General features: G+C 53.5%; 1 protein-coding gene across 1 annotated transcript in view; it reads left to right on the top strand.

The window, feature by feature from the left end:
- LOC140480733 (uncharacterized) overlaps positions 1–10,156 on the top strand; it is a 510,142-nt gene extending 499,986 nt beyond the window's left edge. Inside the window, exon 14 of the mRNA XM_072576020.1 lies at positions 8,787–10,156. The gene's annotated coding sequence lies outside the window, so the exon portion shown is untranslated. The remainder of the gene's footprint in view (positions 1–8,786) is intronic.
- Positions 10,157–14,348: the final 4,192 nt, after the last annotated feature.

Below are 14,348 nucleotides of genomic sequence, written 5' to 3'. Positions count from 1 at the left end.
TTGGGTGTGTGTGCATGTGTTTATATGGGGGTGTGTTCCTGTGTTTGTATGGGATGGGTGTGTGAGGGGGATGTCTCTGTGTGTGAGTGTCTGTGGGTTCTCTGTGTGTTGGTCAGAGGTGTGTGAGTATAGGTGGGTGGGTGTGTTGGTGTGGGTTTCAAGTGTACGTGTGTATTTGGGTGGGTGTGTGGCAGTGTGTGTTTGTGGATGTATGTCAAGTATGGGTGGATGTGTGTATGGGAGCGGTTGTGTATGGGTCTGTGTGTGTTGGTGTATGTGTGTATGGGTGTGTGTGTTGGGTGTGTGTTGTTGGGGTGAATGTGTGTGGGGTGTGGAGACGTGTGTGTGTGGGATGCGTGCTTGTGCGGGTGTGTGTTGTATGTGGGGTTGTACATTTGGGTGTGTGTGGGTATGGCAGTGTGTGTGTGTCGGGGCTGTGTGTGTGGTGTGTGTGTTAGTGTATGTGTGTATATGTGTGGATGTGTATGTTAGAGTGGAGCAACGTGTGTGTGTTGCGGGGTAGCTTGTGTATTGGAGCGATGTGTGGGTGGTGTGTGTGGGTCTTTCTGGGAGTGTGGGGGTGTGTTTATGGGGCAGTGTGTATGCATGTATGTGGGATTGTGTATGTGGCTGTGAGGCTGTGTCTGTGTGTGTTTTTGGGGTTGTGTGTATGTATGTGGGACAGTGTGTGTATGTGTGGAATTCTATATGTGTGTGTGAGACGGTGTGGGGGTGTGGGTGTGGATGTTTCTGTATGGGTGTTTGTGTGTGTGGGTGCATGTGCACGTGGTTGTGTGTGTGGGGCTGTGTGGGGGATGTATGTCATAGTGTATGCGTGTGTGGGCTCTTGATGCGAGGGTGTGTGCGTTGGGGTGTGTGTGAGAGTGTGTGTATGTGAGTGAGAAGTGTGTGTGTATCAGTGTGTTTATATGGGGTGTGTGTGTGTTTGGGATGTGTGAGGGTGTGTATGGATTGATGTGTGTTTGTGGGTGTATTTGTATGGGGAGTGTGTGCAGGTGTGTGTTTGGGGTGTGTGAGAGTGTGTGTATCACGTGTTGGTGTTTGTATGGGTGTATGTGTATGGATTGTGTGTGCGGGTGTGTGTTTGGGGTGTGTGAGGATGTGAGCTGAAAAAATGTGTTGCTGGAAAAGCGCAGCAGGTCAGGCAGCATCCAAGGAGCAGGAGAATCGACGTTTCGGGCATAAGCCCTTCTTCAGGAATGAGGAGGGTGTGCCAAGCAGGCTAAGATAAAAGGTAGGGAGGAGGGACTTGGGGGAGGGATGTTGGAAATACGATAGGTGGAAGGAGGTCAAGGTGAGGGTGATAGGCTGGAGTGGGTGTGGGGGCAGAGAGGTCAGGAAGAAGATTGCAGGTTAGGAAGGTGGTGCTGAGTTCGAGGGTTGGGACTGAGACAAGGTGGGGGGAGGGGAAATGAGGAAACTGGAGAAATCTGAGTTCATCCCTTGTGGTTGGAGGGTTCCTAGGCGGAAGATGAGGCACTCTTCCTCCAACCGTCGTGTTGCTATGGTCTGGTGATGGAGGAGTCCAAGGACCTGCATGTCCTTGGTGGAGTGGGAGGGGGAGTTGAAGTGTTGAGCTACAGGATGGTTGGGTTGGTTGGTCCGGGTGTCCCAGAGGTGTTCTCTGAAACGTTCCACAAGTAGGCGGCCTGTCTCCCCAATATAGAGGAGGCCACATCGGGTGCAGCGGATGCAGTAAATGATGTGTGTGGAGGTGCAGGTGAACTTGTGGTGGATGTGGAAGGATCCCTTGGGGCCTTGGAGGGAAGTAAGGGGGGAGGCCCCAGGGATCCTTCCATATCCGTCATAAATTTGTGGGGTGGTGAGTGTGTCGAGGGCGGGGTTGGTGAGTGTGTCGAGGGCAGGGTTGGTGAGTGTGTCAAGGGCGGGGTGGGTGTGTCGAGGGTGGGGTGGGTGTGTCGAGGGTGAGGTGGGTGTGTTGAGTGTGGGTGTGTGGAATGTGGGGTGGGTGTGTTGAGGGTGGGGTGAGTGTGTCGAGGGCAGGGTGGGCGTGTCGTGGGAGGGGTTCATGAGTGTGTCGTGAATGGGGTGGGTGAGTGTGTCAAGGATGGAGTGGGTGAGTGTGTCAAGAGTGGGGTGAGTATGTCGATGGTGGGTTGGGTGTGTCGAGGGTGGGGTGAGTGTGTCGAGGATGGGGTGGGTGAGTGTGTCGAGGGCGGGGTTGGTGAGTGTGTCGAGGGCGGGGTTGGTGAGTGTGTCAAGGGTGGGGTGGGTGTGTCGAGGGTGGGGTGGGTGTGTTGAGGGCGGGGTGCGTGAGTGTGTCGAGGGCGGGGTTGGTGAGTGTGTCGAGGGCGGGGTTGGTGAGTGTGTCAAGGGCGGGGTGGGTGTGTCGAGGGTGGGGTGGGTGTGTCGAGGGTGAGGTGGGTGTGTTGAGTGTGGGTGTGTGGAATGTGGGGTGGGTGTGTTGAGGGTGGGGTGAGTGTGTCGAGGGCAGGGTGGGCGTGTCGTGGGAGGGGTTCATGAGTGTGTCGTGAATGGGGTGGGTGAGTGTGTCAAGGATGGAGTGGGTGAGTGTGTCAAGAGTGGGGTGAGTATGTCGATGGTGGGTTGGGTGTGTCGAGGGTGGGGTGAGTGTGTCGAGGGTGGGGTGGGTGAGTGTGTCGAGGATGGGGTGAATGTGTCGAGAGCGGGGTGGGTGTATTGAGAGCCGGGTGGGTGAGTGTGTCGAGAATGGGGTGGGTTAGTGTGTCGAGGATGGGGTGGGTGAGTGTGTCGAGAGCAGGGTGGGTGAGTGTGTCGAGAGCAGGGTGGGTGTGTGTGTCAAGGGCGGGGTGAGTGTGTTGAGGGCAGGGTGGAGGACTGTGTCGAGAGTGGGGTGGGTGAGTGGGTCGAGAGTGGGGTGGGTGAGTGTGTCGAGGATGGGGTGGGTGAGTGTGTCGAGGATGGGGTGGGTGAGTGTGTCGAGGATGGGGTAGGTGAGTGTGTCGAGAGCGGGGTGGGTGTGTGTGTCAAGGGCGGGGTGAGTGTGTCGAGGGCAGGGTGGGTGTATCGAGAGCGGGGTGGGTGAGTGTGTCGAGGGTGGGGTGCGTGTGTTGAGAGCGGGTGTGCATATCGAGGGCGGGGTGGGTGGGTGTGTCGAGGGTGGGGTGAATGTGTTGAGGGGGGTGGGTGGGTATGTCGAGGGTGGGGTGGGTGGGTGTGTCGTGGGCGAGGTGAATGTGTTGAGGGTGGGGTGGGTGGGTGCGTCGAGGGTGGGGTGTGTGTCGAGGGTGGGGTGGGTGTGTTGATGGTAGTTGAGTGTGTTGAGGGTGAGGTGAATGTGTCAAAGACGGGGTTGGTGTGTCAAGGGTGGGGTGAATGTGTCGAGGGTGGCGTTGGTGGGTGTGTCGAGGTTAGGGTGGGTATGTCGGGGGTGGGGTGGGTGTGTTGCGGGTTGGTGAGTGTGTTGAGGATGGGGTGGGTGTGTCGAGGATGAGGTGGGTGTGTCGAGGGCGGGGTGGTTGAGTGTGTCGAGGGCGGGGTGGGTGTGTGTCGAGGATGAGGTGGGTGTGTCGAGGGTGGGGTGAGTGTCGAGGGTGGGGTGGGTGTGTCGAGGGTGGGTGCGTGTGTCGAGGTTAGGGTGGGTGTGTTGAGGGTGGGGTGAGTGTGTCGAGGGTGGGGTGGGTGTGTCGGGGTTGGTGAGTGTGTCGGTGGGATGGGTGTGTCGAGGGTGAGGTGGGTGTGTCGAGGTTGGGGTGGTTGTGTCGAGGGTGGGTGGGTGTGTCGAGGGTGGGGTAAGTGTGTCGAGGGTGGGGTGGGTGTGTCGAGGTTGGGGTGGGTGTAATCAAGGTGGGGTGGGTGTGTCGAGGGTGGGGTGGTTGTGTCGAGGGTGGGGTGAGTGTGTCGAGGGTGGGGTGAGTGTGTCGAGGGTGGGGTGGGTGTATTCACGGTGGGGTGAGTGTGTCGAGTGTGGGGTGGTTGTGTCGAGGGTGGGGTGAGTGTGTCGAGGGTGGGGTGGGTGTGTCGAGGGTGGGGTGGGTGTATTCAGGGTGGGGTGGGTGTGTAGTGGGAGGGGTGGGTGTGTCGAGTGCGGGGTGGGTGTGTCGAGGGTGGAGTGAGTGAGTGTGTCGAGGATGGGGTGGGTGAGTGTGTCGAGAGCAGGATGGGTGAGTGTGTCGAGAGCGGGGTGAGTGTGTCAAGGGCGGGGTGAGTGTGTTGAGGGCGGGGTGGAGGACTGTGTCGAGAGTGGGGTGGGTGAGTGTGTCGAGGGTGGGGTGGGTGAGTGTGTCGAGAGCGGGGTGAGTGTGTCGAGGGCGGGGTGGGTGTATCGAGAGCGGGGTGGGTGAGTGTGCCGAGGGTGGGGTGGGTGTGTCGGGGTTGGTGAGTGTGTCGGGGGTGGGATGGGTGTGTTGATGGTAAGTTGAGTGTGTTGAGGGTGAGGTGAATGTGTCAAAGACGGGGTTGGTGTGTCGAGGGTGGGGTGAATGTGTCAAGGGTGGCGTTGGTGGGTGTGTCGAGGGTAGGGTAGGTATGTCGGGGGTGGGGTGGGTGTGTTGCGGGTTGGTGAGTGTGTTGAGGATGGGGTGGGTGTGTCGAGGATGAGATGGGTGTGTCGAGGGCGGGGTGGTTGAGTGTGTCGAGGATGGTGTGGTTGTGTCGAGGGCGGGGTGGGTGTGTGTCGAGGATGAGGTGGGTGTGTCGAGGGTGGGGTGAGTGTGTCGAGGGTGGGGTGGGTGTGTCGAGGGTGGGTGCGTGTGTCGAGGTTAGGGTGGGTGTGTTGAGGGTGGGGTGAGTGTGTCGAGGGTGGGGTGGGTGTGTCAGGGTTGGTGAGTGTGTCGGGGGTGGGATGGGTGTGTCGAGGGTGGGATGGGTGTGTCGAGGTTGGGGTGGTTGTGTCGAGGGTGGGTGGGTGTGTTGAGGGTGGGGTGAGTGTGTCGAGGGTGGGGTGAGTGTGTCGAGTGTGGTGTGGGTGTGTCGAGGTTGGGATGGTTGTGTCGAGGGTGGGGTGGGTGTGTCACGGGTGGGGTGGGTGTATTCAGGGTGGGGTGGGTGTGTAGTGGGAGGGGTGGGTGTTTCGAGTGTGGGGTGAATGTGTCGAGGGTGGAGTGAGTGAGTGTGTCGAGGATGGGGTGGGTGTATTCACGGTGGGGTGAGTGTGTCGAGTGTGGGGTGGTTGTGTCGAGGGTGGGGTGAGTGTGTCGAGGGTGGGGTGGGTGTGTCGAGGGTGGGTGCGTGTGTCGAGGTTAGGGTGGGTGTGTTGAGGGTGGGGTGAGTGTGTCGAGGGTGGGGTGGGTGTGTCAGGGTTGGTGAGTGTGTCGGGGGTGGGATGGGTGTGTCGAGGGTGGGATGGGTGTGTCGAGGTTGGGGTGGTTGTGTCGAGGGTGGGTGGGTGTGTTGAGGGTGGGGTGAGTGTGTCGAGGGTGGGGTGAGTGTGTCGAGTGTGGTGTGGGTGTGTCGAGGTTGGGATGGTTGTGTCGAGGGTGGGGTGGGTGTGTCACGGGTGGGGTGGGTGTATTCAGGGTGGGGTGGGTGTGTAGTGGGAGGGGTGGGTGTTTCGAGTGTGGGGTGAATGTGTCGAGGGTGGAGTGAGTGAGTGTGTCGAGGATGGGGTGGGTGTATTCACGGTGGGGTGAGTGTGTCGAGTGTGGGGTGGTTGTGTCGAGGGTGGGGTGAGTGTGTCGAGGGTGGGGTGGGTGTGTCGAGGGTGGGGTGGGTGTATTCAGGGTGGGGTGGGTGTGTAGTGGGAGGGGTGGGTGTGTCAAGTGCGGGGTGGGTGTGTCGAGGGTGGAGTGAGTGAGTGTGTCGAGGATGGGGTGGGTGAGTGTGTCGAGAGCAGGGTGGGTGAGTGTGTCGAGAGCGGGGTGAGTGTGTCAAGGGTGGGGTGAGTGTGTTGAGGGCGGGGTGGAGGACTGTGTCGAGAGTGGGGTGGGTGTGTGTATCGAGGGTGGGGTGGGTGGGTGTGTCGAGGACGGGGTGGGTGTGTCGAGGATGGGGTGGGTGTGTCGAGGGTGGGGTGAATGTGTTGATGGGGGGTGGGTGGGTGTGTCGAGGGTGGGGTGGGTGGGTGTGTTGTGGGCGAGGTGAATGTGTTGAGGGTGGGGTGGGTGGGTGTGTCGAGGGTGGGGTGAGTGTGTCGAGGGTGGGGTGGGTGTGTTGATGATTGGTGAGTGTGTTGAGGGTGAGGTGAGTGTGTCAAAGGCGGGGTTGGTGTGTCGAGGGTGGGGTGAATGTGTTGAGGGTGGCGTTGGTGGGTGTGTCGAGGGTGGCGTTGGTGGGTGTGTCGAGGGTAGGGTGGGTATGTCGGGGGTCGGGTGGGTGTGTTGCGGGTTGGTGAGTGTGTTGAGGATGGGGTGGGTGTGTCGAGGATGAGGTGGGTGTGTCGAGGGCGGGGTGGGTGAGTGTGTCGAGGATGAGGTGGGTGTGTCGAGGGCAGGGTGGGTGAGTGTGTCGAGGGCGGGCTGGGTGAGTGTGTCGAGGGCGGGCTGGGTGAGTGTGTCGAGGGCGGGGTGGGGTGGGTGTGTCAAGGGTGGGGTGGGTGTGTCGAGGGTGAGGTGGGTGTGTTGAGGTTGGGGTGGGTGAGTGTGTCGAGGGCGGGTGAGTGTGTCGAGGGTGGGGTCAGTGTGTCGAGGGCAGGGTGTGTGTATCAAGGGCGGGTGAGTGTGTCGAGGGTGGGGTCAGTGTGTCGAGGGCAGGGTGTGTGTATCAAGGGCAGGGTTGGTGAGTGTGTTGAGGGCGGGGTGTGTGTAACGAGGGTGGGGTGGGTGTCTTCAGGGTGAGGTGAGTGTGTCGAGGGTGGGGTGGGTGTGTCGAGGGTGGGGTGGGTGTGTCGAGGGCAGGGTGGGTGTATTCAGGGTGGGGTGGGTGTGTCGAGGGTGGGGTGGGTGTATTCAGGGTGGGGTGGGTGTGTCGAGGGTGGGGTGGGTGTGTCGAGGGCAGGGTGGGTGTATTCAGAGTGGGGTGGGTGTGTCGAGGGTGGGGTGGGTGTGTCGAGGGCAGGGTGGGTGTATTCAGGGTGGGGTGGGTGTGTCGAGGGTGGGGTGGGTGTATTCAGGGTGGGGTGGGTGTGTCGAGGGTGGGGTGGGTGTGTCGAGGGCAGGGTGGGTGTATTCAGGGTGGGGTGGGTGTGTTGAGGGTGGGGTGGGTGTGTCGAGGGTGGGGTGGGTGTGTCGAGGGTGGGGTGGGTGTATTCAGGGTGGGGTGGGTGTGTCGAGGGTGGGGTGGGTGTGTCGAGGGTGGGGTGGGTGTATTCAGGGTGGGGTGGGTGTATTCAGGGTGGGGTGGGTGTGTCGAGGGTGGGGTGGGTGTGTCGAGGGTGGGGTGGGTGTATTCAGGGTGGGGTGGGTGTATTCAGGGTGGGGTGGGTGTGTCGAGGGTGGGGTGGGTGTATTCAGGGTGGGGTGGGTGTGTCGAGGGTGGGGTGGGTGTGTCGAGGGTGGGGAGGGTGTATTCAGGGTGGGGTGGGTGTATTCAGGGTGGGGTGGGTGTGTCGAGGGTGGGGTGGGTGTGTCGAGGGTGGGGTGGGTGTATTCAGGGTGGGGTGGGTGTGTCGAGGGTGGGGTGGGTGTATTCAGGGTGGGGTGGGTGTATTCAGGGTGGGGTGGGTGTATTCAGGGTGGGGTGGGTGTGTCGAGGGTGGGGTGGGTGTGTCGAGGGTGGGGTGGGTGTATTCAGGGTGGGGTGGGTGTATTCAGGGTGGGGTGGGTGTGTCGAGGGTGGGGTGGGTGTGTCGAGGGTGGGGTGGGTGTATTCAGGGTGGGGTGGGTGTGTCGAGGGTGGGGTGGGTGTATTCAGGGTGGGGTGGGTGTATTCAGGGTGGGGTGGGTGTGTCGAGGGTGGGGTGGGTGTGTCGAGGGTGGGGTGGGTGTATTCAGGGTGGGGTGGGTGTGTCGAGGGTGGGGTGGGTGTATTCAGGGTGGGGTGGGTGTATTCAGGGTGGGGTGGGTGTGTCGAGGGTGGGGTGGGTGTGTCGAGGGTGGGGTGGGTGTATTCAGGGTGGGGTGGGTGTGTCGAGGGTGGGGTGGGTGTATTCAGGGTGGGGTGGGTGTGTTGAGGGTGGGGTGGGTGTGTCGAGGGTGGGGTGGGTGTGTCGAGGGTGGGGTGGGTGTGTCGAGGGTGGGGTGGGTGTATTCAGGGTGGGGTGGGTGTATTCAGGGTGGGGTGGGTGTGTCGAGGGTGGGGTGGGTGTATTCAGGGTGGGGTGGGTGTATTCAGGGTGGGGTGGGTGTGTTGAGGGTGGGGTGGGTGTGTCGAGGGTGGGGTGGGTGTGTCGAGGGTGGGGTGGGTGTATTCAGGGTGGGGTGGGTGTATTCAGGGTGGGGTGGGTGTGTCGAGGGTGGGGTGGGTGTGTCGAGGGTGGGGTGGGTGTATTCAGGGTGGGGTGGGTGTGTCGAGGGTGGGGTGGGTGTATTCAGGGTGGGGTGGGTGTATTCAGGGTGGGGTGGGTGTGTCGAGGGTGGGGTGGGTGTGTCGAGGGTGGGGTGGGTGTGTCGAGGGTGGGGTGGGTGTATTCAGGGTGGGGTGGGTGTGTCGAGGGTGGGGTGGGTGTGTCGAGGGTGGGGTGGGTGTATTCAGGGTGGGGTGGGTGTGTCGAGGGTGGGGTGGGTGTATTCAGGGTGGGGTGGGTGTATTCAGGGTGGGGTGGGTGTGTCGAGGGTGGGGTGGGTGTGTCGAGGGTGGGGTGGGTGTGTCGAGGGTGGGGTGGGTGTGTCGAGGGTGGGGTGGGTGGGTGGTGAAGCTGTAACATCAAATACATGTTTTAAATTTACCAGCTGACGATTATTTCTTGTTTTTTAATCATTTATTGGAGTCTTTTCTTCTGTCTACAGTTCAGATATTGTTGAAACGATGACAATATCTTTGTGGATTATTCCAAATCCCTACAAGCCAATCAACGATGATGTCCAAATCCACTCCATCGACTGTTTCCCCCTGGACAATGTCGAAGAAGCTGCAGATGGGAAATCGATGGCTTCTGCCTCACACCCATGTTCATCGAAAGAATTTCTGAAAGACTGATCAGATCATCCTCAACTCCAGTTTCCTGCTTTTTCCTAATCCATTACAGATCGACGTCCCTGTGTTAATTAAAACCAAAATAAGGGAGCACTTCAAATCATAATCTGATAAAGACGTGTGACAAGGAGTGTAATCTACCTCTCATCCCCACGATCTGTTAGAAAGGAGTGTTTAAATGAAATGAAATCCTTTCACTCACTCGACAATCAACAAGTAACAATTTAGTTATCTAACTCCAACAATGAACAAATTAACAGAATTCCGAGCAAACTGAATAATTACTCCCAAACAACTACCTATTCCTGAACTGAAATCAATTCTATTGATATACTGTTTCAATAATACAGGTGCCACTAATATAAAGCCAGGCAATAAGAGAATAATAACTTAAAACCAAGTCTCTCAAAGTTCACACAGAGTATGTCTTCTGGAATGCCTGTATCTTTTTCCTGATCACAAACACCTTTGTTCTGCTGTTCTGATTTTGGGGATGTTTGCTTTGCAATTTCTTCTGTTCCTCTGTCGAAATCTTCTGTCTGAAATGCCTTCTATGTTGTTTTCTGGTGTCAGGCATATTCACTAAATGTACCATGTACCTTTATGAATAGATGTTTTTTCTCTGAGAGCTGGGAAGTTCTTATCTCTTCAGATGGCAGTTGGCCTTCCTTTCACTGTCCAATTACCCCCGGCCTTTATACCCATGATTACATATTCATTTCTTTACAACCAGATTGATTCAAGGTTGTCACCACCATCAGATTTGAATTTAATTGCTCCTTAATCTCGAAGTGTCTTTTTAAATTAATTGGCTGTATTTAAACTGTTGTCTGGTTAAAAATGCTGCTTGAGCCAGCTAATTCAATGGCTTTTTGATACAATGTGCCTGCACTTTAACTGCTGTTCAAAAATCCATTTCTGAAGATAACAACATTTCTTAAAGAGACTTTACCATTTTACCATTTTTATACACCAACTTCATAACACCATCACCACTTCAGAACAAAATGAACCATCATGGTAAAAAGATGGCTTCATTTCTTTTCTCCTAAATCTTAACACTATCATTACAAAATACATAGGTCATTAATCTAAAGTTACAGTTTTCATACTAATCCCACATACATATACAACATTTTTCTTGTAAACCTGCAATAACAAATCTGCAAGAACATTTTTATGATCTGCAACATGTACAATTTGTAAATTAAAAACCTGTCACATAAAACTCCAACAAAATAGTCTCATGTTTTTGTCCTTAAATCTTTCCAGAAGGGTGAGAGGACTGTGACCTGTGTTCATAACCATCTCTGAAACATTCTTTATCACCTGAACATTGAAATGTTGTTGTGGTTCTGTTCACCGAGCTGGGAATTTGTGTCACAGACGTTTCGTCCCCTGTCTAGGTGACATCCTCAGTGCTTGGGAGCCTCCTGTGAAGCGCTTCTGTGATCTTTCCTCCGGCATTTGTAGTGGTTTGAATCTGCCACTTCCGGTTGTCAGTTCCAGCTGTCCGCTGCAGTGGTCAGTATATTGGGTCCAGGTCGATGTGTTTATTGACTGAATCTGTGGATGAGTGCCATGCCTCTAGGAATTCCCTGGCTGTTCTCTGTTTGGCTTGTCCTATAATAGTAGTGTTGTCCCAGTCGAACTCATGTTGCTTGTCATTTGCGTGTGTGGCTACTAAGGATAGCTGGTCGTGTCGTTTTGTGGCTAGTTGGTGTTCATGGATACGGATTGTTAGCTGTCTTCCTGTTTGTCCCATGTAGTGTTTTGTGCAGTCCTTGCATACATCAGGAGCATTTCTGAACTGACAGCCAGACTACTGCGACCACTAGGACTCATAACAGCACACAAACCAACAGCCACTCTCAGACAACAACTCACCAGGACAAAGGACCTGATACCCAGCATGAGCAAAACCAGCATAGTGTACAAAATCCCATGCAAGGACTGCACAAAACACTACATAGGACAAACAGGAAGACAGCTAATGATCCGCATCCATGATAGCATCATTTAAGATGTATCTAGACAGATATATGAATGTTCAAAGTTTGTGAGAAGATTTGTAGCTCGGGTGCTCGTTGTTGTGGTTCTTTTCACCGAGCTGGGAATTTGTGACACAGATGTTTCATCCCCTGTCTGGGTGACATCCTCAGTGCTTGGGAGCCTCCTGTGAAGCGCTTCTGTGATCTTTCCTCCGGCATTTGTAGTGGTTTGAATCTGCCGCTTCCGGTTGTCAGTTCCAGCTGTCTGCTGCAGTGGTCGGTATATTGGGTCCAGGTCGATGTGTTTATTGATTGAATCTGTGGATAAGTGCCATGCCTCTCGGAATTCCCTGGCTGTTCCCTGACAAGCAACATGAATTTGACTGGGACAACACTACTATTATAGGAGAAGCCAAACAGAGAACAGCCAGGGAATTCCGAGAGGCATGGCACTTATCCACAGATTCAATCAATAAACACATCGACCTGGACCCAATATACCGACCACTGCAGCAGACAGCTGGAACTGACAACCGGAAGCGGCAGATTCAAACCACTACAAATGCCGGAGGAAAGATCACAGAAGCGCTTCACAGGAGGCTCCCAAGCACTGAGGATGTCACCCAGACAGGGGATGAAACATCTGTGTCACAAATTCCCAGCTCGGTGAAAAGAACCACAACAACGAGCACCCGAGCTACAAATCTTCTCACAAACTTTGAATTGAAATGTTGTAAGGCCAGTATCACATTCAACAACTCTTGTTCGATGATGGAGGAGTTTCTTTGGCCTTTCAATTCTGCCACAATCTTTCGGCATCAACACCGTCCCAACCCCTACATCGCTGGCATCAATCACCATTTTTAAGGGCTTTAAGAAATTTGGTGTGGCTAAAACTGGTGCGATGGTTAAGACGGCTTTTCAATTCACAAATACCTCCTGGCATTGTTCTGTCCACTGAAATTTTGTGTTCAGCAGGGCCATCGTGCTCCTAATGTTTGGGACTAACTTCCAGTAGAACCCACTCAGTCCCAAACACTGAAGTACCTCTCTCTCTTCAAAGATAGTCTTGAAAATTCCTTGATGGTCTTCGTCTTCACATTCCTCGGGTCATCTTTCCATGTCTGACATTATGTACCAAGAATATAATTTTTGCCTTAATGAATTCAGTTTTTGTTAAATTTATAACCAGTTTTGCCTCCTGTAGTTTTTCAAAGAGCTCTGTCAAATGTGCCATATGATCTTTCCATGAATGACTAAAGATCACTAAGTCATCGATATGGTTGGCACAATTGGTCAAACCTGCCACAACTCTTCTCATGAGTCTTTGGAATGTGGCTGGTGTGTTCTTCATTCCAAAGAGAATCACTTTGAATTGATATAGCCCATTTGGGATTACAAACACAGAAACTTTGTTCACTCTTTCTGATAAAGGTACTTGTCAGTAACCACACAGTAAGTCCAACTGTGTGATGTAAGTGGCTTGTCCAACTTTTTCTCCACAATCCTCCAGCTGAAGAATTGAGTATGAGTCTCATTTAGTTACGACGATGACCTTCAGGCTTTGGAACCAACATAATTGGTGAACTCCACTCGCTCTAAATCAGCTCGACGATATCTTCTAGGAACATTGCTTTCACTTCCTTCTGTGCCTGTGCTGATTTGAGAGGATTAAGCCTGTAGGGGGTGTTTTATCAGAACAGCCTTCCCTACATCAACTCCATGCACTACAGCATTAGTCCACTCCAGTCAATTCCAACATATGTCCTCATACTGCTGCAACAAAGCTTTCAAATCAGTTCTCTAGTCTTGAGACAGATAGCTTACTATCCTATCTCATTCCTTCAAGATCTCCTCATTAGTCAATCTACTCTGAACCACATCAAAATCCAAATCTTCTGGATTTGATTCCTCAGTCTGAGAGGCACCAACTAATACTTTTTCTTCCTGTTCCCTTTCCAAAGATACTGGTTTATTACTGCCTAGCATTTGACACATATGATGTGTACGGCAAAATTCAACCACATCCTTATGCAATCCAAGCCAATAGAAGCACATTCGTACCTTAGCCTGAGTCTTCCTACTGGTAATTCATGTGCTACCTGTAACACTTCCTGTCTGTATGCTACCGCTAACACAATCTGGTGCATCTCCGACTATATCTCCTCTGAAATAACTAGCAAGGTCTCCATTATTACCTCAGGATTCTATCCCTGAGATAATAACCCCATGGAATGCATTCTGATTCCTTTACTTGAGTGGGCTTTATGGTATAAATCTTTTATTGTCTCATCCTTTTGTTGTAACTCCAGTAATCTTTCAGAACTAAACACCTCTCCCTGTTCCTCTACCTGCTCCCATATCATCAAACAGGGTGTCAGTGAACCAGACCTCAACTCCTTTGTCTCGACCTTTGGTTTTTCCTTCTTGCTTTAACTTATAACAGTGGGAGCTTCTTCCCACACAGTTCCCTTGTTTTCCTTCAGCTTCTCCACTACAAGGGGCGTCACTCCCACCTTGGATCCTGCTAGGTCATTCCCAAAAACTGTATTCCTGGAATAGACACTCTTTCAATCACTCCCACCGTCACTTCCCAGTTTTGAGTGGACCTTCCACCCTGATCTTACACAGGGCAATGCTAAATTTCTCTCCATTTCTCCTGCAGATTATCACTGTCAGGGAATATTTCAGATGGAGTGCAAATCCTTTCATCTCTTGCTATTAGAGACTGACTAGCTCCCGTATCTCTCAATATTTTCACTTCTTTACCTACTCCCCCTGCTCTAGCCGAATAAATCTTACACACACAGGTAACGTCTTTGAAAAGATCAGGTGCTGCCTTACTATCCAGCCTATGGCTAGGCTGTGCACTCGCCTTCAGCTCCTCGAATTTCCTTCATTGCCTTAACTAATCCCACTGGTTCAGCCTCCATTAACACATCCTTTTTCCCAGTATCCTTCTGAAACCCCCAGCACTGTGACTGCGTGTGTCCCACCTTATTACAATGAAAACACCTGAGGTCTTTCACCTCCTTTCCACCTTCTTGGGTTTCTTTTTTCCCATGTGGTAAACTGTTCCCAGTGTGATCTACCTTTTGTTTTTCAGTGAAGGATCTCCTTCTTTCCCAATTTCTATCCCTAAGGGAATGAAATTGCTGTCAGTAGCTAGGTATTGATTTAATCACTAAAGCATATCCATCCTCCATCTGCGTAGCTCTCCTCGCTGAGAAACTTTCTGTTCCTCAGTATGAGTTCTTATCATTTCTGGAAGTGAGTTTGTAAACTCCTCCAGCAGCAGAATAATCTCTCTAAAAGCCTCAGTGTCTTGTCTGTCTTTAATACTCTCACTCATCTATCAAAGTTGCTATGTTTAATGTTTTCAAA

This window comes from Chiloscyllium punctatum, chromosome 1, assembly GCF_047496795.1.
Source record: "Chiloscyllium punctatum isolate Juve2018m chromosome 1, sChiPun1.3, whole genome shotgun sequence".
NCBI classification, from domain to species: Eukaryota; Metazoa; Chordata; class Chondrichthyes; order Orectolobiformes; family Hemiscylliidae; genus Chiloscyllium; species Chiloscyllium punctatum.
The sequence above is the reverse complement of the archived record's forward strand: the minus strand, read 5'-3'. Positions and strand labels throughout refer to the sequence as shown.